We start from the raw sequence: 26145 nt of genomic DNA on the forward strand, positions 1-26145 counted from the left end.
GGAGTTTGGAGTCAGACTGTTTGCGGGTGTGCACAGGTGTCTTTTTATACTGATAACAAGTTTAAACAGGTGCCATTACTACAGGTAATGAGTGGAGGAAAGAGGAGACTCTTAAAGAAGAAGTTACAGATCTGTGAGAGCCAGAAATCTTGATTGCTTGTTTCTGACCAAATACTTATTTTCCACCATAATATGCAAATAAAATGAAAAAAACCCAGACAATGTGATTTTCTGGATTTTTTTTTCTCAGTTTGTCTCCCATAGTTGAGGTCTACCTATGATGTAAATTACAGACGCCTCTCATCTTTTTAAGTGGTGGAACTTGCACTATTGCTGACTGACTAAATACTTTTTTGCCCCACTGTATATATTCTTTGCTGTTAACAATCTGCTCCGATTATTGGGTCTTTGCTGTACTTTTTATGTTTCCCAGTGTATGTATTTAGGTGTAGATTTAATGCTGGGCTTCTGCACTCTAAGCACCACTTTGTGTATTTTTTTTTTTTTGAGGTGGGGAGCCCTGGAGTGGTGCTTCTAACCTAAGGTCCCTGCCCTGCTCCTGTACTCCCTGCTGCCATCTTCAACTTTTATTGGCACCATTTTTGACTGCAACTTCTGTCTGCGGGAAGTCAGAAGTAACAGAAACACTCTATCAGGCCACGTTCACACGTTCAGTATTTTACCTCAGTATTTGTTAGGCAAAATCAAGAGTGGTACAATCAGAGGAAAAGTATAATAGAAACACGTCTCCACTTCTGGATTTATCACCCACTCCTGATTTGGACTTACAAATACTGATGTAAAATACTTACCAAATACCGAACGTGTTAATGTGGCTTTAGGCTGGTTTCACACATCCTTATATTTCCGGTACCGGAAAAAACGGTACTGGAGATATCCGTGTCCGTGTGTGTAATACGTGTGGCAACTGTGTGCCGCCCGTGTGCCGCATCAGTACCACACGGACATCCGCTAGGGAAGAAGCACTACAGTAAGCACTGTTCCCTGGCCAGGGGCGCACCTATAATGAAGCAAGTTGATCACTTCACCTCAGGCGGCATTGAGTCCCTGAAGACAAGTGCAAAGATCGATGTTTCAAATATATTCCTATTTAAAAGAGTATGTATTTTACACGTGCATCAGGTTAGGCTGGTAAAGAGTAAATCAGATTTATTTGTACTGATTTTACTACGGGGGGGCTTGGGTGCCATTTTGCAGTTCGCCTCAGGCAGCAGAGAGGCTAGGCTCACCCCTGCAGGTGTGGCACCCAAATTCCCCTTGCTTCCCAACTCTCCAACTGTACAACTGACTGTACAGAGCCACAGATGGGTGAGTCTGAAGAGCTGTTCACACATTCTATGCCATGGTCATCAGATTTGTACTCAAAAGCTTCAGAGTCAAGAGGAGGAAATCTGCACTGTTGCCCAAAATTTTTTTAGCTTGGATCCGGGACAGGACGAAGTAGGGTCCGAACAGCATCCTGATCCTCGTCATCAGACGCTAACCCCTGGGGGAAAGTTGATCCTTAAGAGACTCTGATATCTGAGGCTCACGCGGACTGTACTGTGCTGTCAGCGGTCATGGCAGAAAGCGGAGGAGGGTGACTCCAAGGGGGCAAAGAATGTGATAACACAGAGGATGATGATGATGAGGTATTAGATCCCAGTTGGCATGAACATAGAGGCACACAGCTGAATAGGTCATCTGAGGAAGAAGACGAGGGCATTATATTGCACCGTACGTCACAGATAGGTAGTGATGCAGCTACGACGAGCAATGCATCCTCAGCCAACAACTGTGCTTGTGACCAGCAGCATCCGCGGGTCTGCAGCCCCCAGGGGTGGCAAGGGTTACCTCACCTGGGCCTTTTTTGACACTGCAAAGGATGAGCCAACTCACGTAATCTGCCAACTTTGCAAAAAAACTTCGTCGAGGTAAAAACTGCAATAATTGGACTACTATATGTATGAACCTTCACATACGTAATCAACATGCATTACTGTGAGAGGCCCAATTGTGTAAAAATGCGGACCAGCGGGCCTCAACAACCATCAGCCGCCCCGTCAATTGCATCTGCTGCTTCTTCCTCCTCTTCTGTTACTGTGCCAACTATTGAGACACAGGTCAAGATGACTGAGAGCCCTCCATCAGCTGTAATGGATTGCCTGCTGTTTTTGACCGATCTCAGACAATGATGACACCACAAGTTTCTCAATCCACCATAACATATCTGCCTGCACCTCTCTCACGGTCCAGCAGTTTGTCCGGTTCACCGTACTCCGCCCTCTCTCAGCACTGCAGCCAACCCTTGATTCCGCAGTTGTGGTCAATTAAAATATTGTTTCCTCCTACGCATGACAAAGCTAAGAGGTTGAACTCCACCATCTCCAATCTGTTGGCCACGGAAATGCTGCCTTTCCGTCTGGTAGATACAGACGGTTTCCGAAAGCTGATGGCCGTCGCCGTCCCTCAGTACAAATTGCCCAGTCACCATTACTTTTCTAAGAAAAGCTGTGCCTGCGCTACACCAGCATGTCGCAGACAACATCACCCGTTCCTTGACTAAATCTCTGTCTGCCAGCGTGCATTTCACCACAGACACTTGGACGAGTAAGCATGGCCAAGGGCATTACATCTCACTGCCTGGGCACTGGGTTACTCTGGTGGCTGTGGGGTCGGGCGCTGCTCCACAAGTCTTGGAATCGCAAAGGCTTGCAGGACAAACCTCTACATTTAACACTTTCTCCCCTGCTTCTGCCTCCTCCTATAAATCCTCTAGGGCCTCCACTTGCACACTCAACCTCTGCCTTAACGAGAAATGCATTCCAACAGTGCCGAGCGAATTCCCATCAACTCCGTATTGCGCAGCCAGGGCTCACCGCAATCAGGCTGTATTAAAATTGATATGCCTTGGAGATCGCAGTCATAGAGCCAAATAGTTGTGGACAGCTCTCCAGGCTGAGTTTGACCTATGGCTGTCTTTGCTGAACCTGAATCCAGGGAAGGCCATGTCTGATAATGGTGCAAACCTGGTGACGGCCCTACGGCAAGACAAGCTCACACACATGCCTTGCATGGGTCACGTCCTCAACCTGGTGGTACAGCGTTTTCTCCACCACTTTCCTGGCCTGGGTGAGCTGCTCCAGAAAGCACATAAACTGTGTGCTCATTTCCTCCGTTTGCACCCCTCTGGTCATCGACTTGCATCAATACAGAGGTCTTAGTCCATGCCAGTTAACAGGTTAATATGCAATGTGATGACATGGTGGAATTCCACTCTGCACCTGTCGCAGCGACTGTGGCAGCAGCAACAAGCCCTGACGCAGTATTTCATGTCGTATAACCTGGGCCAACGCAATACGTACGGGGCGCATATCATGTTTACAGATTGGGCACAGATTAAGGAACTCTGCACCCTTCTGCACAGTTTCAAAATGGCTACTAAGATCGTTAACACTGACGACACCGTCATCAGCATCACTATTATGGTCATCTATATGCTTGAGCAGACTTTGAACAGCCTGCAGGAGGAGATGGTGGTCCCAGAAGTAGAGGAGGAAGCAGAGGAGTATGCGGAAGGTATAACATTGTCTCTAAGTTTAAGACTGTTGTCACACAGATGGGTGCCAAGAGAGGATGGATTACTGCGATCGAGGGAGGCTGGTGATAACAGACAAACTTATCAAAGGTGCAAGATCCGAGGAACAAATGAATAGGATAATCCTCCCCTCTCTGCTGTTCATGGTTGGCAGGAGGGGATGGAGGAAACGAGCCTCATTGATACCCAGCCACCAACACAGCATGGGCTTGGACCTCATGGTAGAGCACAACATATGAGGGCCTTCTTGCTGCACTATCTGCAACATGATCCCTGTATATTTATGATTAGGAATACTGCTGATTACTGGAAAGGGACCTGCGAATGCTGGAGTATCAAAACACGCTTTTACGCAACCTTAAGAGAGCTTTTCCCCAAAACAGCAGTGAAGCACACAGTTCACATCACAGCTCTAGACTTACAATCTCTGGCACGTCAATTCGTCAACGCCAAAATGTTAGCAGCAGCAGCATCACTGGTGTAAGTGGAAGAAGCAATTTCTGTGAGCCGTTTGACACTTTTTTCGACCAACTCATGCACTAGCACAACAGAGTCCAAGTCTTACACGTGGTGAATGAATGGAGATGATGGTGCAGGAGTATCTAAACTGAATATCAATACTATCAGGGAGGGTTTGGACCCTTTCACATTTTGGTCTACCACAATAGATGAGTGGCCTGAGCTCCACTCACAAGCCTTGGAGGTTTTATCATGCCCACCAGCCAGTGTTCTCTCAGAATGTGTCTTCAGCGCTGCTGGTGGTGTCCTGACTGATAAGTGCAGCTGGCTGTCCCCTGAAAGTGTAGACTGCCTAACTTTCATCAAGATTTACAAGTCATGGATCTCCAAGGACTTTTGCACCCCAATCACAGACTGTACAGACTAGGTGATATTGCATTTTTAGTGTGATGCATTAATGTCACGTAACTGCACTCTGTGTTATCTTTAGTGTGGCTTCTGTGGCTGCTGCTGATGTTACCACAAATTTATGGAAATGTGAACACTCATGGTTGGTCTACATCTGCTGGGTTTGCTGTAGTGGAAAACGTGTTGGTCCCAATTATACTATTTCTATTCTCACAACAGTTCTTTTCACTCTCAGTACTTATTATACTATTTCTACTGTGTTGAAATTGATGCCACTTTTGTGTTGCCTGGCAGTAATTTTTGGAAATGTGAACTGTTATGATTGGGTCACCGAGGAGGAAAGCAAGACCAAGCTAAGCCACAGAAAACCAGAGTGGTTGGTAACTAAGCGGATTGCAGACCCCTAATCCAATCCACACAACTAGCAGTAGCCATGGAGCGTACCTACGATGATCCTAGACGCCTCGGCACAGCCGGAGAGCTAAATAAGCCTAAAGCAAGAAAGGGGAAATCTAAACTGCCCCAGAGCAGACCCCAAAGGAATAGATAGCAAACATATGTCGGTGAGACAAGATGAAAACACAAACGCAGGTAGGAAAATAGACTTAGCAAACGATGGGGCCCACACTAACTAGACAGGGCAGGAAAGGAAAGACTCTGTCTGCAATCACGCAAAAAACCCTGGTTCAAAAAATGCCCAACACGTCTGATAGAAAACTACTGAAGTCACTAGACTTCACCCACTATATCAGCACTCTGGTACGGTATATTCTGAAAGCAGAGCAAAAAGAGGCCAATCTAATAAGGGACAAAAACAAACTGGCACAAGCAGTAACATAAGGATGGAAATTCAGCACAGCCCCAGCCGGAGCTGGCTGAACACACAAAACTGAAATAGACAAAACCAGATCAAATGTGAACAATAGCAAAAGAACACATAGCTGAGCAAGCAGGGACTGAGCTGGAAACTAATACCTCAGGAGGCAGGAAAAAATCACCAGCAGGGATAGAGGGAGTCGGCTGTCTTAAATCCAGTCAGAAACTCCAAATCTCCAGTCATCCTCCTCATTATCAGGTGGCAGGCCTCTGTTAATTAGATCAGCTCCATTACCTCCAGTAACCATCAGAGGGAGCCCGGAAAGAGAACTCGCGACCCCTCTGTCAATACAACCAGCTCCACTACCTTCACTAGTAACCAGAGGTAGGCTAGAAAGCGAATTCACAACAGTGAACACTCCTGGTTGGGTGTCCACCTGCTGGATTGGGTTTATTGGAAGGCCTATCAATCCCTATTATATCTACTGTGGTGAAATTGATGCCACTTTTGTGGTGCCTGCCAGTAATTTTAGGAAATGTGAACACTCCTGGTTGGGTGTCCATCTGCTGGATTGGGTGTAGTGGAAGACCTGTCGTTCCCAATTATACTATCTACAGTTGTGGCCAAAAGTATTGACACCTCTGCTATTCTGTCAGATAATACTCAGTTTCTTCCTGAAAATGATTGCAAACACAAATTATTTGGTATTATTATCTTCATTTAATTTGTCTTAAATGAAAAAACACAAAAGAGAATGAAGCAAAAAGCAAAACATTGATCATTTCACACAAAACTCCAAAAATGGGCCAGACAAAAGTATTGGCACCCTCAGCCTAATTTTTGAAGTGTGTTTTCTATCATTGTCCTGCTGGAAGACCCATGACCTCTGAGGGAGACCCAGCTTTCTCACACTGGGCCCTACATTATGCTGCAAAATTTGTTGGTAGTCTTCAGACTTCATAATGCCATGCACACGGTCAAGCAGTCTAGTGCCAGAGGCAGCAAAGCAACCCCAAAACATCAGGCAACCTACGCCATGTTTGACTGTAGGGACCGTGTTTTTTTCTTTGAATGCCTCTTTTTTTCTCCTGTAAACTCTTTGTTGATGCCTTTGCCCAAAAAGCTCTACTTTTGTCTCATCTGACCAGAGAACATTCTTCTAAAACGTTTTAGGCTTTTTCAGGTAAGTTTTGGCAAACTCCAGGCTGGCTTTTTTATGTCTCAGGGTAAGAAGTGGGGTCTTCCTGGGTCTCCTACCATACAGTCCCTTTTCATTCAGAGGCAGACGGATAGTACAGGTTGACACTGTTGTACCCTCAGACTGCAGGGCAGCTTGAACTTGTTTGGATGTTAGTCGAGGTTCTTTATTCAACATCCGCACAATCTTGCATGGAAATCTCTTGTCAATTTTTCCTTTCCGTCCACATCTAGGGAGGGTAGCCACAGTGCCATGGGCTTTAAACTTCTTGATGACACTGCGCACGGTAGACACGGGAACATTCAGGTCTTTGGAGATGGACTTGTAGCCTTGAGATTGCTCATGCTTCCTCACAATTTGGTTTCTCAAGTCCTCAGACAGTTCTTTGGTCTTCTTTCTTTTCTCCATGCTCAATGTGGTACACACAAGGACACAGGACAGAGGTTGAGTTAACTTTAATCCATTTCAACTGGCTGCAAGTGTGATTTAGTTATTGCCAACACCTGTTAGGTGCCACAGGTATGTTACAGGTGCTGTTAATTACACAAATTAGAGAAGCATCACATGATTTTTCGAACAGTGCCAATACTTTTGTCCACCCTCTTTTTTATGTCTGGTGTGGAATTATATCCAATTCGGCTTTAGGACAATTCTTTTTGTGTTTTTTCATTTAAGACAAATTAAATGAAGATAATAATACCAAGGAATTTGTGTTTGTAATCATTTTCAGGAAGAAACTGAGTATTATCTGACAAAATTGCATGGGGTGTCAATACTTTTGGCCACAACTGTATACTGTGATGAAATCGATGCCACTTTTGTGCTGTCTGCCAGTAATTTTTGGAAATGTGAACACTCCTGGTTGGGTGTCCATCTGCTGGATTGGGTGTAGTGAAAGACCTGTTGGTCCCTATAATACTGTCTATACTGTGGTGAAATTGATGCCACTTTGGTATTGTCTACTAATAATTTTTGGAAATGTGAACACTCATGGTTGGGTCTCCATCATGCGTCTTGCCTGTAGCAGTAGGCCCCCAGACCGTCAGACCTCCACTTCCTTGGGCTATGTTACTATCCTTAGATTTTTCTGATAATAGTAGTCTACGAAATTTATATTATATTTGTGCCACCTGAGTGTGGCTGAGTGTGAAAGCAGGTTGAGCTGTTGCATGTGGTATCAGGGCTCCCAGCACAGGAGGCCTACACCGATTCCTCACCCACCTCGTCTTACTGTGACAATTGAAAGCAGTAAATGCTGTCCCAGACCCTGTTACCTCATGCCTGGCTGATTGTTGCAGTGCTATGCTACAATTAGTACTGTGGGTGAATTGAGGCCACTTTCCTTGTGTCTGTCCCTCATTTGATGTGCTTTGGCAGAATTTGAGACCACTGTAAGGAGCTGTGCATGCGTTTGTTTTTGCCTTCCATTGACCTGAATGGTGTTCGGTTATGTTTGGCGAATATTCAACAAATTAATTGGCAAATATTGCAAATTCGGCAATCGTAATCGGAAACCGAACATTGAAATATTCGCTCATTCCTAATAGCAAGCTCCTATGACATGTGCACTCCTACTCCCATCAACCTAAGGTGCTTTTAATTAGCTGGAACCAAGGCAAAAGTTGTGTCCGGCATCTTTTGAAAAGACGACAACCCGTTGGGCCCAATCCTGTATGCCTGCTTCTAAAGTCTGCCATTCATTAAGTAAAAGTTGGACTGTTTTTACAAATCTTGTGACCCCTGAATTGACTGCTACTGAGGGTCCAGAAGAGGAAAATCTGGAGCCAAAGGAGGCCCGTAGGCCTGAAGTAAGTCTGATGCACCCACTCATAGCAACACACCGGGACAGGGACAAGTGTTGTCTGTAGAGTGCCAGAGCGAGTGAGAGACGCAGCTCGTCCATGACTACCTTGCTTGGACACTTTACAGGTGCATGACATTTATGTAAATTATTCTGCCTTCATCACCATTCTATCCTCAAATCCTCAAGTTCAGCCATTGATATTGAAGTCATTACATATTGTTGTGTTTGGCAGCATATTTTTAGATGAAAACCTGCAGTTAATTTCTGGACCTGCCATCATTTGGTTTCAAATGTCACTTTTGACATCCTCCTGTCTCCATGCTGATCTGTGGTACACTGTTTTTTTTGGACGAACAGAAAGGTGACATCTTCAGGCTGTGTTTCTCATGCCTTGTCAAGCAGCCTCTGGATAACATTGAGGTGGCTGCGAGTTCTGTTTCTGGAGAATTGCTTGTCTAGGACCTTAATATGTTTACTAAAGGCAACTGATCCATCAAATGTTAAATGTAGAAAGGACTCACTAATGCCATTTATCCACTTCCATTTCAAGTCTCTGGTAATTCAGTTGTACACATAACTGTCAACTGTCGTGAATTTGGCCAGATTGTGCAGAATTTTGAGACACAATCCTGGCAAATTCAGGGCATCACTGATAAAAAGGGGATGAGGTTTTTGTAAATTCCTTTCAAAGTGTTTGTTCAAGTATGCATTTGAGGGTCGGGGTCGTTCCCAGGTAGGGCAGGGAACAGAATTTAAAGGGAATCTGTCACCCTTTTTTCGACTATGAGCTGCCTGCACCGCCATTAGAGGCTTATCTACAGCATTCTGTAATGCTGTAGAAAAGCCCCCGATGTAACCTGAAAGATAAGAAAAAGGAGTTAGATTATGCTCACCCAGGGGCGGTTCGGTCTTGGTCCGATGGGTGTTGCGGTCCGGCACCTCCCTTCTAACAATGACGTCTTCTCTTTACTGCCTGTCACGGCTCCAACAGGTGCAGGTGCACTGCTCTGCCCTGTTGAGGGCAGAGCAGAGTCTTGAAGTGCGCAGGCGCTGGGAGAGGTCCGGCGCCTGCGGACCACAGTATTCTGCTCTGCCCTCAACAGGGCAGAGCAGTGCACCTGCGCCGGAGCCACGAAAGAAGGAAAGAAGAGGACGGCATCATATGAAGATGGGAGTCGACGGACCGGACCGCGACTCCCATCCCCCAGAAGAAATGTTGATAAGTACATGTACTGGACACTCATATGATATCAATGTGAAACAAAATAAAAACTTTTTTTTTCTGTTCTGCAGCCACTATTACATTGTTTGTTTAGTTCAACATGAAAAATTTGGTGAAAGGTCACCTTTAACCCCTTCACGATATATATGACGTTCATGTACGTCATATGGTGTGTCCCTGACTTTGATGCAGGCTGACTCACTGAGCCTGCATCTCTGCTGACACACAATGGCTGATTTAATCAGCCATCAAGTGCCTTTAACAGCTGTCACTGGCATGCACATGACGTGGCACCGTGCCGGTCATTATGATCCTCCTGTGAACGCTGGCCAGTGGGAGATTGTGATTTCTGCTATGCATAACAGTGCTGAAGCAGCTTTAAGTACCCTATAGGGACTAACAAATACAGTAAAAAGTAAAGTTTAAAAATATGAAAAAATTAAAAAACACAAAAGTTCACCACCGTTTTGCTCCATTAAAAATAAAGCAATTAAGAAAGAATACACATATTCAGTATCACTGCGTTCAGAAATGTCCAATTTTTCATAATATAAAGAAAGTTAATCCAATCGGTAAATAACAGAAAAAAAATCGAAACATCAGATTTACGGAATTACATTTTTTATAGCCACCGAAGCATTGCAATAAAATGCAATAAGAGGCAATAAAAACATTGATATCTACCCCAAAATGGTATAGATAAAAACGTCAGCTCAGGGCTCAAAAAATAAGACCTCACGCAACCTCAGAAAACGAAAAATGAAACCGCTACGAGTCTCAGAAAAATGGCAAAAGCAAAAAATGTTTTTCATACAAATTTCCAATTTTTTTCATCACTTTAATAAAAAAAAAACTATACATGTTTGGTATCTACTTACTCGTACTGATCTGGAGAATCATATTGCCACGTCAGTCTTACGATATAGTGAACATGATAAATAAAAAACCCTCAAAAAATTGTGGAATGCCAATTTTTTGGGAATTTCAATGCACTTGGATTATTTTCTTATTTTCCAGTACATTATATGGTAAAGTTAATAGTGTCATTCAAAAGTACAACTCATCCTGCAACAAACAAGCCCTCATATGGCTATATTGACAGAAAAATAAAAAAGTTATGTCTCTTGGCAGACTCGGACTGGGGTGCCAAGGGCCCACCAGAAACCAACTCCAGGGCCCCACTTTTCAGCTTCATGCAAATGTGACATTATCCTCAATCAAAAATTTATATAACAGTGAACTGGGTAGGTTGTTAAATGAATAAGATGCTGCATTTTTCTGTACATAAAGTGATTCAAGTCTATTGTGCCACGTACTGTTCATATAAGAGGGTGGTTGCCAACTCTTGCACAGTGGCCCACCGGATGATTCTACTGCTCTCATATGGCCAGTCCAATCCTGAGACCGGTGTCACTCTTGCGTTGAATATGAACGAGTGCTATGCGACAAAACATTGCATAGCACTCGAACCGGTATTAATGTATGGGGCAGCTCCCATCACCATTTCTTTTCTCGGCCGTATTCTACATGCGAGTGAAATCACAGCATGCTATGATTGTATGCGTATATTGGCCGAGTCTCGCCAATGGCCGGAGTCACACTAGCGTTGAATACAGACGAGTGCTATGCGAGAGATCTATCACCGTTTTTTTTGCAGGCGCATTCAGCATGCATGCTGCGATTGTACGCGTATATCGTCCGAGACTCGCCAATGCAAGACTATGGGTGCGAGAAAAACTCAGACGCCACGTGGACCAACCGACTGTGTGACATGCGACAAATACCCACACATTTTCCTCATTTCAGCCCATTGAGCCATTAAAGTCAATGGGGAAAATCAGTGAGAAATGTAAAGCAATACGGATATCATATGGATACACAGGTGCGAGAAAATCATAAAACAACCGATACTTGATCAAACCAATGACCCAACACTCTAGTTTTATAATCTGTGTCCCAACTGGTCTCTACTTCTTAGCCTCTGGTCCCATGATGGAAATACAACCGAGCAGGACCAGAAATCAAGGACCATCAAGGAGCGTTGTAATGGTAGTGTTGTTTGATCTGTGGAGGTATTTTTTTTAACCCAGTTTGGGATTATTATTATTTTTTTTAAAGAAATGTGAAAAATAACAGACATTAATATTTTTTGCAACACAATTTAATAAAAGGCAATAGGTCCGCTCTCTAAAGCACTGATTGATTTGTTGTTTTTCAAGCAAACAATTTTTTCAGTGAAAAGGAAAAAACATAAATGACATAAAAACACATTACCAAGTTTGTAAACAAGATTTAAAAAAAAAGCAAAAGTTATGCCAGAAATAGAAAGTTGTCAGTAAGTGGAAAATGCCTTTACAGTAACAAGTAATATGTGATCATTACTCATCTCTGTCAATGGAAGTTTTTAAATTCAGAGTCATAAATTAAATTTAACAGAGGCACAGTGAGCACCTTATTCTAGAATATTCAAATAAATTTTTTAGACATAAAGGAAGAGCTGATATTTCCTTGACTTCATTAATTTATAAAGTATGATCGTTTCCTTTACCTTCCCGGCATTTTTCCATTGACTCTATTACAAGACAGTGTGAATTGTTGTCTGTCTTATCCTTTGTAAGGCTATGTTCACATGTTGCTGCTGAATTTTTTTGTATTATTATTATTTTCATGCCAAGTTTAAGCTGCTTACAAAAAGCAGGTTTTGCTTAGTTTTTGCTGCATTTTTTATTTAGTTTTTGGAGCGCTTTTGTACTGCGATTTTGTCAGGGACAGGTACATTTGTCTCTTATGCATGCTGATAAAATTTAGTGCAAAAAAAAATAATAATTTCTTTCAAATTCATCAGGTTTTGGCACCAAAAATGCAGCTAAACCTTGATACTTGCATTTTTTGCTTCGTTTTTGTAGCGTTTTTGCACTACACGTTGTGGAAAATGCTGAAACAAGTGACATGCTGTATTTTGCAAAAACCAAGCTCTTATGACAAAACGGTCAGGAAAAAAAACAAGCTGTGTGCATGAGAATTTTGAAATCTCATTGACTTTGCTGTTTCTTTGAAATGCAGCTGAAAATCAGCATTAAAAAATGCTGCAAAAATGCAACATAGCCTAACGGATTGTGACTACAACTTCTGCTTGGGTGAAACTTGCTGTACCTGTATCTCATACTCTTCAATCTGTGTTTTATCTTTTGTTTTTACTAAAAACCAACTATTTGCATCAGTTTTATGGCAGAAAAATTTTTAATGCAAGTCTATTTTTGCACACAAAAAAAGTCACTTATAGTACTTTTTATGCTGCTATAATTTAGGCTGCAAATTGAAAGTTAAAGCAGATTTGTTGTGCACAAGTGGCATGTTCCAGTAAGTAAATGTTGTCACATCCTATACCATCAGATTTCTGTTTAAGGCTGGTGTGTGAAACATCAGTTTTCGTAAATTGCTCCCAATTATACAAATATTGTGTGACTATAAAATGGAAAGAAATTTAAAAGTGTTGGCTGGAAATTCAGCCACCAGGGCAAAGGTGCAACTTGATGGCATTAATTTAATGTTGCTAAAATGGCCTCCCAGTTATCATGTGCCATTTGCAATACTGACCTGTAACATGAAACTATCTTCCACATCTTCAACTTTGTAGCAAAGTTTGTTGACAGGTCAAACAATGAACTCCAGGTCTGCCATCTACAGAGGCCTATTAGACTAGAAGGTGTGTCAAAGAGGCGGTATATTGCCTCTTCAGAAAGGAAGTGGACTTGAACTCTATGGCGCCACCTGTTGGAAGCAGCAATCCAACAAATCGCTATCGACCCTTTAATGAGTCTTGCAATATGACTAAGAGCCAAATAAGAACCTCAATTTGCAGACTCAGTGTTTCGGGGTATTTCCCCTCATCAGTGCAAAGTATGAGAGCTGATTAGTGTTATGAACAGGTCACCGAGGAGGATGGCAGGAATAGGCTAGGCCACCAGGAAACCAGAAAGGTTGGTAACTTAGTGGATCGCAGAACCCTAATCATAACAACTTACAGTAGCCGTGGAGCGTACCTACGATGCCCTAGACGCCTCGACACAGCCGGAGAACTAACTAGGTGTAAAGTAAGACAGGTGAAATCTAAACTGCCCCGGAGTAGAACCCCAATGGAATAGATAGCCCCCAAACATATATTGTCGGTGAGACAAAATGAAACACAAACGCAGGCAGAAAATAGACTGAGCAAATGTTGGGGCCCGAAATGACTAGATAGGATAGGAAAGGAAAGGCACTGTCTGCAATTACGCAAAACCCCTAAAAAATCCATCACCACTGATGTACCAAAAAACACTGAGGTCTCACGAACTCGCCCCCACTATATCAGCATTCTAGTATGAACTGGCAGCAAAGCAAAAGAGACTAATATAACAGGGGACTGAACAACTGACACAAGCCGCAACACATATAGCGGGGTCCAGCACTGTCCTCAGCAGGGAGCACGCTGAACCCACACAACAAGCAGAAAGAGGCAAAACGAGATCAGATGCAAAGGATTAGCAAATGACAACGTAGCTGAAAAATGCAGGATCAGCGCAGGATACATCAGACCTCAGAATGCACAGGAAAGCTAATCACCAGCAGGGATTGAAAGAAGCCTGCTGTCTTAAATACTCCAATCAGTAACCCCAGATCTCCAATCATCATCATAAGGTGGCAGTTCTCTGTCAATCTGGCCAGCGCCACTACCCACAGTAACCACCAGAGGGAGCCCTGACTCAGAAGTAAGAGAATTCACAATAGATTAGACTAGGAGAAACACTCTGGACTGAGGTCTCTGGAGTAATGTTCCTCCTTGTGGAGAGTGTGTATGTCAGTGTAGAACTCACAGATATAATGAAATGCAACATATTATACCAACAATCAGACATTCAAGATGTTCAAGTCAGACTAAGTAAGAAATGTAAAAAATTTTTTTACAAGCAATAAAAAATTCAATTAAAAATTCAGCCATTTCCCATAAAAGATTAGTTTTCAGTTTAAAAATGTAAAAAAAGGAAAAACATATACACAACTGGTATCATCATATCCATAAGGACCAGAACTACAATGCAAAAAAGATGCTATATTTATCCAGCTTAGCAAGAAAAGAAACATGCCAGAATTTTAGTTTTTTAATTACCATATATACTCGCATATAAGCCGCTGCCTGCCGCATCCTCTGGCTGTGATATTCAGGTCAGAGGGTGCGGTGATGTAGTTAGTGCGAGCCGTGCCCTCTGCTGCCTGAACATCACTGACAGACAACATGGCAGACAGCGGTGAGCAGCGTGGGAACGGGGACAAGGGCATATCTCAGGTGCCTGAGCCAGCAGCGACAGCGGCACCTGGCCTCCAGCGACAGAGAGGTGAGTATGTCATTTTTTTTTATTTGCAGCAGCAGCGGCATATGGGGATTATTCTATGGAGCATCTTATGGGGGCATATTCTATGGAGCAACTTATGGGGGCATATTCTATGGGGCATCTTATGGGGGCCTATTCTATGGAGCATCTTATGGGGCATATTCTATGGAGCATCTTATGGGGGCCTATTCTATGGAACATCTTATGGGGGCATAATGTATAGAGCATCTTATGGGAGTATTCTATGGAGCATCTTATGGGGGCATATTCTACTGAAGCATCTTATGGGGCATCTTATGGGGGCATATTCTATGGAGCATCTTATGGGGGCATAGTCTATGGAGCATCTTATGGGGGTATATTATATGGAGCATCTTATGGGGGCATCTCGCTTTCTAAAACTCAATGTAGACAAAACTGAACTCATTATCTTTCCTCCATCTCACGTATCTTCCCTACCTGATCTATCTATTATAGTAAATGGCATCATGCTCTCCCGCACCTGAAATCCGTTGCCTCACAGTAACTCTCGACTCTGCCCTGTCCTTCAAACCACACGTCCAAAGTCTTGCCACCTCCTATCGCCTCCAACTCAAAAAACATTTCCAGAATCCATCCCTTCCACAGCCCTCAATCTAGAAAAACTGGTGTACATGCCCTATCATCTCCCGCCTTGACTACTGCAACACTCTCCTCTGTGGCCTTCCTGAAAACTCTCTTGAACCACTCCAGTCTGTCCTCAACACTGCTGCCCGACTAATCCACCTCTCTCCTCGCTACTCCTCTGTCTCTCCCCTCTGCAAATCCCTCCACTGGCTCCCAATTCCCCAACGAATCCAGTTCAAGCTACTAACACTGACCTACAAAGCCATCCACAACCTGTCCCCTCCCTATGTCTCTGAACTAATCTCCCAATATCTTCCCTCATGTAATCTTCGATCCTCCCAAGACCTCCTGCTCTCCTCCACACTTATTCGTTCCACACACAACCGCCTCCAAGATTTCTCCCGAATATCCCCCATCTTCTGGAACTCCATGCCTCAACACATCGAATTATCTACCACCCTTGGATCCTTCAAACGGATCCTGAAAGCCCATCTCTTCAGGAAAGCTTACAGCCTGCAATAAACATTCTGCCGCCTCACCACCGCCCGAGCTGCCGCCTCATCACCACCAGAGCTGCTGCACCCTGACCTTCTGTCTCTTCCCCACTATACGTAGAATTTAAGTCCGCAAGGACAGGGTCCTCTCTCCTCTGCACCAGTCTGTCATTGTAAATTTGTTTACTGTTAGCAATATTATTATTATTATTTATTTATATAGCACCATTGATTCCATGGTGCTGTACATGAGAAGGGGTAACATACAAAGTACAGATATTACTTACTGTAAACAAACAATCACAGACTGATATAGAGGGGAGAGAGGACCCCGCCCTTTCGGGCTTACATTCTACAGGATGGTGGGGAAGGAGACAGCAGGATGGGGGGTTGCAGCAGCTCCAGTGATGGTGAGGCGGTAGCTCCAGTAGTGGTGAGGAGACAACAGGAATCATTGCAGGCTGTAAGCTTTCCTGAAGAGATGGATTTTCAGGTTCCGTCTGAAGGATTCGATTGTGGTTGATAGTGGGACGTGATGGGGCAAAGAATTCCAGAGGATGGGGGCTATTCGGGAGAAGTCTTGGAGGCGGTTGGGTGAGGAGCGAATAAGTGTGGAGGAGAGAAGGAGGTCTTGAGAGGACCGGAGATTACATGAGGGAAGGTATTGGGAGATTTGTTCAGAGACAGGTTATAGATGGCCTTGTAGGTCAGTATTAGTAATTTGAATTGGATACGCTGAAGGAATAGGAGCCAGTGAAGAGATTTGCAGAGGGGAGAAGCTGAGGAGTAGCGAGGAGAGAGATGAATTAGTCGGGCAGCAGAGTTAAGGATGGACTGGAGAGGTGCGAGGGTGTTAGCAGGGAGGCCACAGAAAAGGATGTTGCAATAGTCGAGGTGGGAGATGATGAGGGCATGTACAAGCATTTTAGTAAAATAAGGGTTGAGGAAGGAATGGATTCTGGAAATATTTTTGAGCTGGAGGCGACAGGAGGTGGAGAGAGCTTGGATGTGCGGTTTGAAGGACAGGGCAGAGTCAAGGGTTACTCCGAGGCAGCGGACCTCTGGCACAGGGGAAAGTGTGATGTCGTCAATTGTTACAGATAAGTCGGGTAAGGAAGATCTGTGAGATGGGGGAAGGATGATCAGTTCAGATTTGTCTACATTGAGCTTGAGGAAGCGAGAGGAGAAGGAGGATATGGCTGAAAGACACTCCGGGATTCTGGACAGCAGAGAGGTGACGTCTGGGTCAGAGAGGTAGATCTGAGTATCATTGGCATAAAGGTGGTACTGGAATCCATGGGACTTTATGAGTTGCCCCAGGCCAAGTGTATAGATTGAGAAGAGTAGGGGTCGTAGAATAGAGCCTTGGGGGACTCCAACAGAGAGAGGGTGGGATGAGGAGGGAGTGTGGGAGTGGGAGACGCTGAATGTGCGATTTGAAAGGTATGAGGAGATCCAGGATAGGGCAAAGTCTTTGATGCCAAAGGAGGAGATGATCTGTAGTAGGAGGCAGTGGTCAACTGTGTCGAAAGCAGTGGAAGCAGAGGACAGGTCTAGAAGGAGGAGTATAGAGTATTGTCCGTTAGCTTTGGCTGTAAGTAGGTCTGTTAGGGACGGCGGAATGCACCAAATATAAATAATAGGAGGTGCGTTCACCGCCCGGGTCCACTGTGCGGTAGGTGACTAGACCGCTGCTGGACAATGGCAGATGCACCAGAAGGTGCCATAGTGCGCATGGGTTAACATCACCCGAACGCTAGGAGCGGCTCTGTTCAGACACAGAGTCGCTTGGCAAAAGTATATGCAAAGGCGCTGGCCCTGTTAATGTCACAGGAGCCGGCGTGTGGCGTCGCAGCCGTGAACACCAATAGCTGCTGGTATTGCAGCGCAGCGGCAGCTAAAGCCGCAAGCATCGGTGCCCGGTTCCAGTACCCTGGAAAGGACCAATCAGATCCGACGCAGGACCTGAGCATGTGACCCCTGCTCTCCAGTGAGAGGTCACCTTGCGGGCATGCCCAGTAGCACGGCATGAGGACTTCGCCTCTGGAGCGGTTCCCTGCAGAACAGGATGTGCTACCATTGCTGCACCAGAGGTGGCAGCAACATCCAGGCTGTCAGAGCAAGTCTGAGTAGCACGCCTGGCTCGCTGTGATTGCTGAGCAGCACCTGGAGCGGTCGGAGGAGAATGGGAGACCGCTGGATGTCTGGCTCTGGATTCCCGCTGTGCAGTGTCCGGTATCCGACGCCTAACATTGTCATTGGTAATTTTGGTCAGGGCTGTCTCAGTGGAATGATGGGGACGGAAACCAGATTGTAGATTGTCAAATAGCAAGTTAGATGAGAGGTGGGAGGAAAGGTCAACGTGAACATGCTGTTCCAGGAGTTTAGAAGCAAATAGGAGCAGCGATATTGGGCGATAGCTGGACATGGCTGTTGGGTCGAGAGTTGGCTTTTTAAGGATAGGCGTGATTGTGGCATGTTTGAAAGCAGAAGGGAAGGTACCGGAAGTAAGTGATAGGTTGAAGAGGTGGGTTAGGGATGGGATAAGAGTGGTGGCGAGGTTGGGGAGGAGGTGGGATGGGATGGGGGCGAGTGCACAAGTGGTGAGGTGTGATTTGGAGAGAAGATGAGCAAGCTCCCCTTCAGTGATGTTGGATAAGGAGATTATGCGGTTTGAACATTGGTCTGGTATACAAAGGGGTTGTGGTGGCTGAATAATAAAGACTTGCCGTGTTTGGTCTATCTTGTTTTTGAAGTGCGCGGCAAAGTCCTCCGCAGAGATTAGGGAAGTTGGAGGGGGCAGTGGTGGGTGGAGGAGGGAGTTAAAAGTATTGAACAACTGTTTAGGGTTGTGGGATAAGGAAGATACAAGGGATGTAAAGTAGGCCTGTTTAGCAGAGGTGAGAGCTGATTTGAATGCAAGTGTTGCTTGTTTGAGTGCAGTAAAGTTGTCTTGGGAATGCGTTTTCTTCCAGCGCAGTTCAGCAATTTTGGATGCTTGCCGAAGCTTTTTAGTAGTGTTATTGTGTAAGGGTTGTCTATTGATTCGTCGCACTGACAGGAGCGACCAAGTCGATGGCTGATGCAAGAGTGGCATTGTAGAAACTAGTGGCAGTGTCTGTGTCGGGGAGTGATAGAGTCAGAGAGTATGTGAGTGTCTAGATGTGCAAGGTTTCTGCGGGGGTGCGCATGTTGCTGGACATGGGTAACAGGTGAGGAGGACAGTGATGAGAATGTGAGTAGATGGTGGTCAGATAGAGGGAGAGGGGAGGTTGTGAAGTTAGATAGGGAGCAGAGACGGGTGAAGACCAGGTCTAATGTATGTCCATCTGTGTGGGTAGCTGAGGAGGACCGCTGAGTAAGTCCAAAAGATGAAGTGAGCGACAGGAGTTTTGAGGCTGCTGACTGGTGGGTGTCAATTGGGATGTTGAAGTTACCCATGATGATGGTGGGAATGTCAGCAGAGAGAAAGTGAAGGCGCCAGGTAGAGAATTGGTCAATGAAGGCAGTGGTTGGCCTGGAGGTCGGTATATAACAGCCACTTGGAGGTTGTAGAGAGAGTAGATGCGGACACAGTGGACTTCAAAAGAGGGGAGGTCAAGGGAGGGAAGAGGTGGGATTGGATTGAAGGTGCAATTGGAAGAAAGGAGATGGCCCACTCCTCCACCAGGTCTGTTGCCTGGGCGAGGAGTGTGGGTGAAGTGGAGGCCGCCATAGCATAGCACAGCAGCAGGGGAGGCGGTGTCGGAGGGTGTCAGCCATGTTTCAGTGAGGCCAAGGAAGGAAAAATTGCGGGAGGTAAAGAGGTCATGAATCACATGGAGTTTATTGCAGATGGAGCGGGCATTCCAGAGTGATCCAGAGAGAGGGAGCTGAGTGGTGAGCGTCAAGGGCACATATTTGAGGTGGGAAAGATTTCTGGTGTTTGTGTTGGTTTGGGAATGATAGAAGGGGTAATAATGGGAGGTATGAGCTGTGGGGGTCCAGGGTTTGGAGATATGTCGCCAGCAGTGAGAAGCAGAGAGAGGCAGAGCAGGTGGGAGGAGGAGAGTGGGCGATTTGCTTTGTGTGTTATTAGTAGTGATATGAAGTTGAGGAGCAGGTCAGCGGAGGAGGTCAGGTGGGGAGGGCAAGAGAGAAGGAGAGATTATTACTTGGTTAGAGGGTGCTGCGGGGTCTGTGGATAGCAAAGAAGAGTCAGGAGTAATGGAGGCAAAACCATTAGAGCGTATCTCAGCATGGTAAGAGTAAGTGTGGAGCTAACAGAAAGAATTTTTGTATATTTTAACAGAGATTAGGCGTATCTTCTGGTCACTTCTGGGTCATTTCTGGCATATTTCTATAGTTATCCTTAAAAAAGACATCCTTGCAATAGACAGCCCAAGGTCTAGACAGCCCTGTGCTTCTGAATTTATGGCCTTATCTATAATTCTGTATGTAACTCCCTTCTCATGTACAGCACCATTTTCCACTAGTATATACGGTACCTCTGCTCTGAAGAAATGGAGTAAAACATAACGTAAACTTTGAACGGAGTATTCAAGAGAATAGGAGCTGGCCTGCAGCACTCTGCAGCAGAAGCTACATGTCGGATGGAGCTGTGCAGTGCAGCTCTGTCCCAAGTTTACACATATATGCAGCATTCTAGAATGCTGTAAAGTAGGGCTTACAGGTGCTGGCCCTACTTTATATGGGGGAAAACCTGGTGACAGGATCCCTTTAATGCAGGTCTATGGAGCTTTGTTCTGTATTTCAGAGGCTAAGGCTAGTTTCACACTAGCTTATTTTCCATGCAGCGCTCGGTGCCGCTAAGCCCCGCCCCCTTCCGGCTCCCTGTCCGCCCCACTCGGTCATCGCCGCCTACTATCACACACAGCTGCATGCGATCTGCGCACCCTATCTTTAACATAGGGTGCACAGACCGTGCACTGGCCGTGCGCTAGTAGGATTTTAGCGTGCGCTGCGCACTTTTGAAGGTGCGCCGAACGCGCCAAAATGCAACATGGTGCGTTCGGCGCACACCGGCGCACCTTCAAAAGTGCGCAGCGCATGCTAAAATCCTACTAGTGCACGGTCTGCGCACCCTATGCTAAAGATAGGGTGCGCAGATCGCATGCAGCCGTGTGTGATAGTAGGCAGCGATGACCGGATGGGGCGGGCAGGGAGCCGGCAGGGGGCGGGGCTTAGCGGCGCCGAGCGCTGCGTGGAAAATAAGCTAGTGTGAAACTAGCCTTACACTCGGAAAACAGCTACAGTAGACCCTATGAGAGCCGGCAAAGTTGCAGAACAGTCATGTGGGCCAGAAGAAGATTGTAGTGTTGTTGGATTAGGGAAGACTGCAGTTTTTAATGTGCAGTGAAGACTGTATTTTAATACTCTAACACTACATTACATATATTATTATTGAGGATAAGGAAAAAAGATAGCTAGGCTGGTTTCACATTAGCGTTTTTTAGCGCAGCGCATTGTGTGCGTCCATGCGCATGCGCCATGCTCCCCTATGTTTAACATGGTGGCGCATGGTCTAGCGTTTGCACACGTTTGTATGCGTTTTCATGCACATGCGTTTTTTTGTAGTGTGCGTCTAGGCACGCCGGATGCAGCCTGTTGCATTTTTGGTCCATCCAACCTACAGTATGTAAAAAAAAATGCATGCTCACGGAATGCGCACAGAATGCGCCAAAAAATCACATTACAGTCCATGTCCATGCGCACGCCTGCGTTTACAATCTCATGTGTTTTAAGAGTAACCATGGCTTGAAACTGGTTAAAACGCATGCACCTAAAAAAAGCAAACACATGCAAACCACATGATGCGTTTTTTGCATGCGTTTCTATTGCGCACAAAACACTGCGCTAAAAAACGCTAATGTGAAACTAGCCTAAGAGTGTAAAACATCTTATTTAATGAGTTAAGGAAGTGAGCAAATGGTGTAATGGCTCCAAAGGTAAAACACTAATATATGCATTGCCAATAACTAGAATATTTTTTGCATAGACCTTATTACAGTGAGTGAAGCCATGAATCGGACTAAGAAGATCAATCCGTCCTTTACCAAGATCAGGTAGATGGTAACTGGAAAGTGCAATTATAAAATCTAAAATGTTAGATAAAATCCACTTTCTCTCTATACTGTATATGGTATACTATATGTGTGTTCCAAGCTCGAAAGCCAGATAAAAATAAAGACGCACTGACAGAGACAGAAGTCTAGCAAAGTTTACGCCGCTGTTGCTTGTGTTAAGGTTGGGCTATGGTCTATCTGCCAATGAGGATCTCATGCACTCACCCACAGACTACGAAGACAACCATTTTTAGGAGAAGTAAAGCACTTTGTTCCTGGGTTTAATGCAGATTAGAGGTAAAACCTGATGAGGAATGTTTCTATCTGCCAGACTCCATTTCCCCTCTCGGCGCTCACACACGTTCTATTAAGTCTGTCCTGCTCCTTATCACAACTAAAACGAAGTTCAATGGTAAGCAGCAAGACACAATAAAGCATTACACAACCGTCCATTTTATTTTACGGCAGACAATCTGAATCAATATAGGTCAAAGTTTCCAAGCTTTGGACATAGAATTTATGCATCTGGTCCCCACCGTTCACAATTCACTTATAGCTACTGTAATAATGTATTGGCAGAAATTAGGAATCCCACCCAACACCTTCTATAAATGAAGAGATCATGAAAGGTTCAGGCTCAGTTCACTCTTCACTTAGTTGGGATGCGCGAGCAGCAGCTATTCTTTTGAAAAGGACAGGTGCTTAATACCTGCCGGCTGTCCACATAACCAGGTATCAGAAGACTAATGCAAGAGCGAGTGAAGCCAAAATAATAATTTAATAATACATGTTCTACATTATTTTCTGACCAAAATCACATTCCAGTAGACAACTTTATTTGGTACAATGTGTAAATGGTAAGCTACTGTAGCTGAAATGAGGAGGATGTCTATATTTGGAGCAAGCGGCTCTTTCCAAACATATGTATGTATATGCCTGTAGGGTGAGGACTGGTGTATTGTATCTTAGGACATCTTGATGTGATTATAGAGATATTACCAAAATTTGCACAGGATAGTTGCATTTAATTTATGCTTCCCTGGACTGAACAATTTGTGAGCTTGTCTACCACTGTGCCCAGAACAGGGCTTTAAAATTCCCTTTCAGAAGAGAGGCCATTCATTTATAAATAGCCGAGGACAGATTTTGGTGTTCTCCAGTAGTCACATATGTATAACTTAATTTACACTCTGCAGCGATATACAAGATCAATCTACGGCCTTGTAGCTGAGGAGCACAATACATTCTGTCTGACCTTATTCTTTGACATGTCCACAGTAAACCCAGCACCCTGTCAGTACTGCCAAGTTCCTCTGTCATCAATTGGCCTTGTTGACTTGGCCACTTTTTTGTCTGTCCTGCCCAAATTCTCTAGTAGTAATTCAGTGTTCTGGCTATCTTGGAGGTGCTGCAATCGATCTTCTCTTGGTGGCGTCATCCTCAACACAGAGTACCAAATAATAGGTTGTCTCAGCCCTCTCACCAGTTCTACTCTCTATTACGTCTTATCTCTGGTCTGGTAGTTGAATGTGTTGCCACTGCTCTCTATGCCACTCCAACTCCAGTGCCATACATTGACTACACACCAAAGCAACATAACACCTTGCTCTGTCTTGGGCTCTTATGGTCCTTCATCAAATTTTTTTCCTGAAACACAACTCTGTACCTCCTTTGCAGGCTACAAGTTTATGAAGCCAAATATTGAGATCAAAATGAGCAGTAAACCTCAAATAAAATGGATGATCTTGACTTTAACAAATGATTATCATCTGTTTCCGTGAGACGAATGATTGTTCGTTACCATCGACAACCACTTGGAATCGTTTAAAACACCTACAGTATAGGGCATGTAGGGAAAAATACGGTATTGACTGATAGATGAAAATTTGCAGATGAATAATGTCTGTGGGAGCTTTAAAGGGTCCTATGCCCTCATCAACAATGAGGAGCCTGAACATTTCCTTCTTTAATTACCTGTAAACATTTCGTAATAGAGACTGGGGCCATGTTAGAAGGGTTTCCTTAGGTTCACCAGAGAAAATGATTCAAAAGGCCAACACGCATCCATTCAGAACATTTACATGTTCACAGTAATTGCATTATAATTTTTGCTATTATCATTGATTACGTCCTGCGTGTACAATAAAATCTAATAGGTTATTCTTGAATTATCTAATAAGAAATAGATCTTTGTGGCAAAAGATTGATTTTAAGTCATTATCTAAATAGGTTCGTCTTTTGTTGGATGTTGGGTCCTGGCCCACCAGAGAATTCTCAGGTACTCTGGTGGACCAGTCCCTGGAGGAATGTAAATGTTTCTGGTTGTAGATGACAGATTAATGAAACCTTAAATGTATTAACACATTAGCAAATTATTGTAAGAAGAATTTTCTTATAGTCCATATCACCAGAATTACAATATTAGCAAACTCTGGAATTTTAAGAGTGTCCGGAATTACAAAAACACTACCACTCTTGTCAAAACTGACTGATATTTATCTAAAACAGTAAGTATGGATAATAAATGTATCATTGGCCCTTAACCCTCAATGTACTAAAATTTTGCCAAAATAATAAAGGAGATCCATAAAAGTCACAATACCAAATACTTTTATAAAATGCATAAAGTTGCAAAGATTTTGGAACTACTTGGATCGTGTATCATATGAAACTATTCAGCCCAATAGATGGAGAAAGGAAAGAAATGTCTCATTGAAACAATTTAGCAAAACAGCAGTATTATCTACATCTGGAGACAGACAATGATTAACCTGCTGCCTTCACAGTAGCAAACACAAGGGAGTATAATCAGCAAGCAGACGCTAAGCAGTCTGCAAGGTTAACTCTTAACTGCGACTCAAAATATCTTCAATGCTTCTAAGTGAAACAAAATCTCTAACTCCTTCAGCAATTACCAGAAAATAAAGAGAAATGTTAATTGTAGTTTTTTTTTTATACAGGGAAAATCTAACATGGTCAACTCTGACTGACTCCAAGGGTCATGAAAATTTACTATGTTGAATTGCATTCATTTAAGTGGAGACTGAAGTACTTATAAGTTTCAGTTCCCAGACATGTTAAATAAAGCTATGATAGTATTGAGTTTTTTTGAGTGATATCGAGAAAAAAAACCGACGGCACACAGACCATGCGTGTGATGTCTGTGTAGTGATCAACGTGTGACTGGACACAGCGCCTCCAGCAGGGCGAATTTATGACACACGTGACCCTGGATACAGCGCCTCCAGCGGGGCGAATTTAAATAATAACGGAACGTGCAGCCGGATACACCGCCTCCAGCTGGCGAATTTAAAAAATACACGTAAAACTGGATACCCCGCCTCCAGCTAGCGAATTTAAATAATAAGGGGAAACACAGGAAAAATTACAGTGGTGGGCCCTGTAATAGGAAATAGGGAAGTGGAGACCTCCTAAGCTCCCCTGAGGAAGCGTCCCTGCACTCCTTACGTTCCCTAAACAGGCTCCGCAACTGTCGCCGCACGCAAACCTTATGCCCTGACTCGCCCTGAACCTAGTCCCTCGCTAGGGCATTGGCCGGTGCGGAAACTAATCCCACCACTGCACTAGATCACACATAAGGAAAGTCACAAACAGGGGAAATAGAAAACTTAGCTCTCTCTGTGCAAATGCTCCAGCACAGAGTCCAGCAACCGACTGCAGCCTTCCTCCTGAATAGCTGCCACCAAGTTCAGTAAGCGCTGCAAAGAACTCCCTTCGGTGACTCCTTCCACATCAGAACTCAGATTGAGCTGAGAAATCTCTCCAGCTCCTTCCACCACCAAGGTTGGTTGCAAATGAACAACTATCACCAACAATGATTGAATACCCTGAGACTAATTTATAGAGCCTCACACCTGATTTATAATTATGTGCGCATTAAACCTAAAGTGCGATACCACTAACCACCACCGGGCAACTTAGAATGAAAGACACCACGTGTGATAATTCCAATGGCCACCGGGGGCAATCACGTCACACATTGCACTTGACAAAGTAAAAAAAATTCACTTTGTCCAATTTAAAACTGTCAGATCATGACAGTACCCCCTCCTTAATGAGGGGCCTCTGGACCCTCAAGACC

At 44.4% G+C, this 26145-nt stretch overlaps 1 long non-coding RNA gene across 1 annotated transcript in view; it reads right to left on the bottom strand.

Annotated features, from left to right (window-relative positions):
• LOC141098067 (uncharacterized) overlaps positions 1-22388 on the bottom strand; it is a 50361-nt gene extending 27973 nt beyond the window's left edge. The window contains exon 1 of the long non-coding RNA XR_012234139.1: positions 22269-22388. This is a non-coding gene — a long non-coding RNA (uncharacterized lncRNA). The remainder of the gene's footprint in view (positions 1-22268) is intronic.
• Positions 22389-26145: the final 3757 nt, after the last annotated feature.

This window comes from Dendrobates tinctorius, unplaced genomic scaffold (genome assembly GCF_039654945.1).
Source record: "Dendrobates tinctorius isolate UK_male_01 unplaced genomic scaffold, ASM3965494v1 ptg000086l, whole genome shotgun sequence".
Taxonomy (NCBI): Eukaryota; Metazoa; Chordata; class Amphibia; order Anura; family Dendrobatidae; genus Dendrobates; species Dendrobates tinctorius.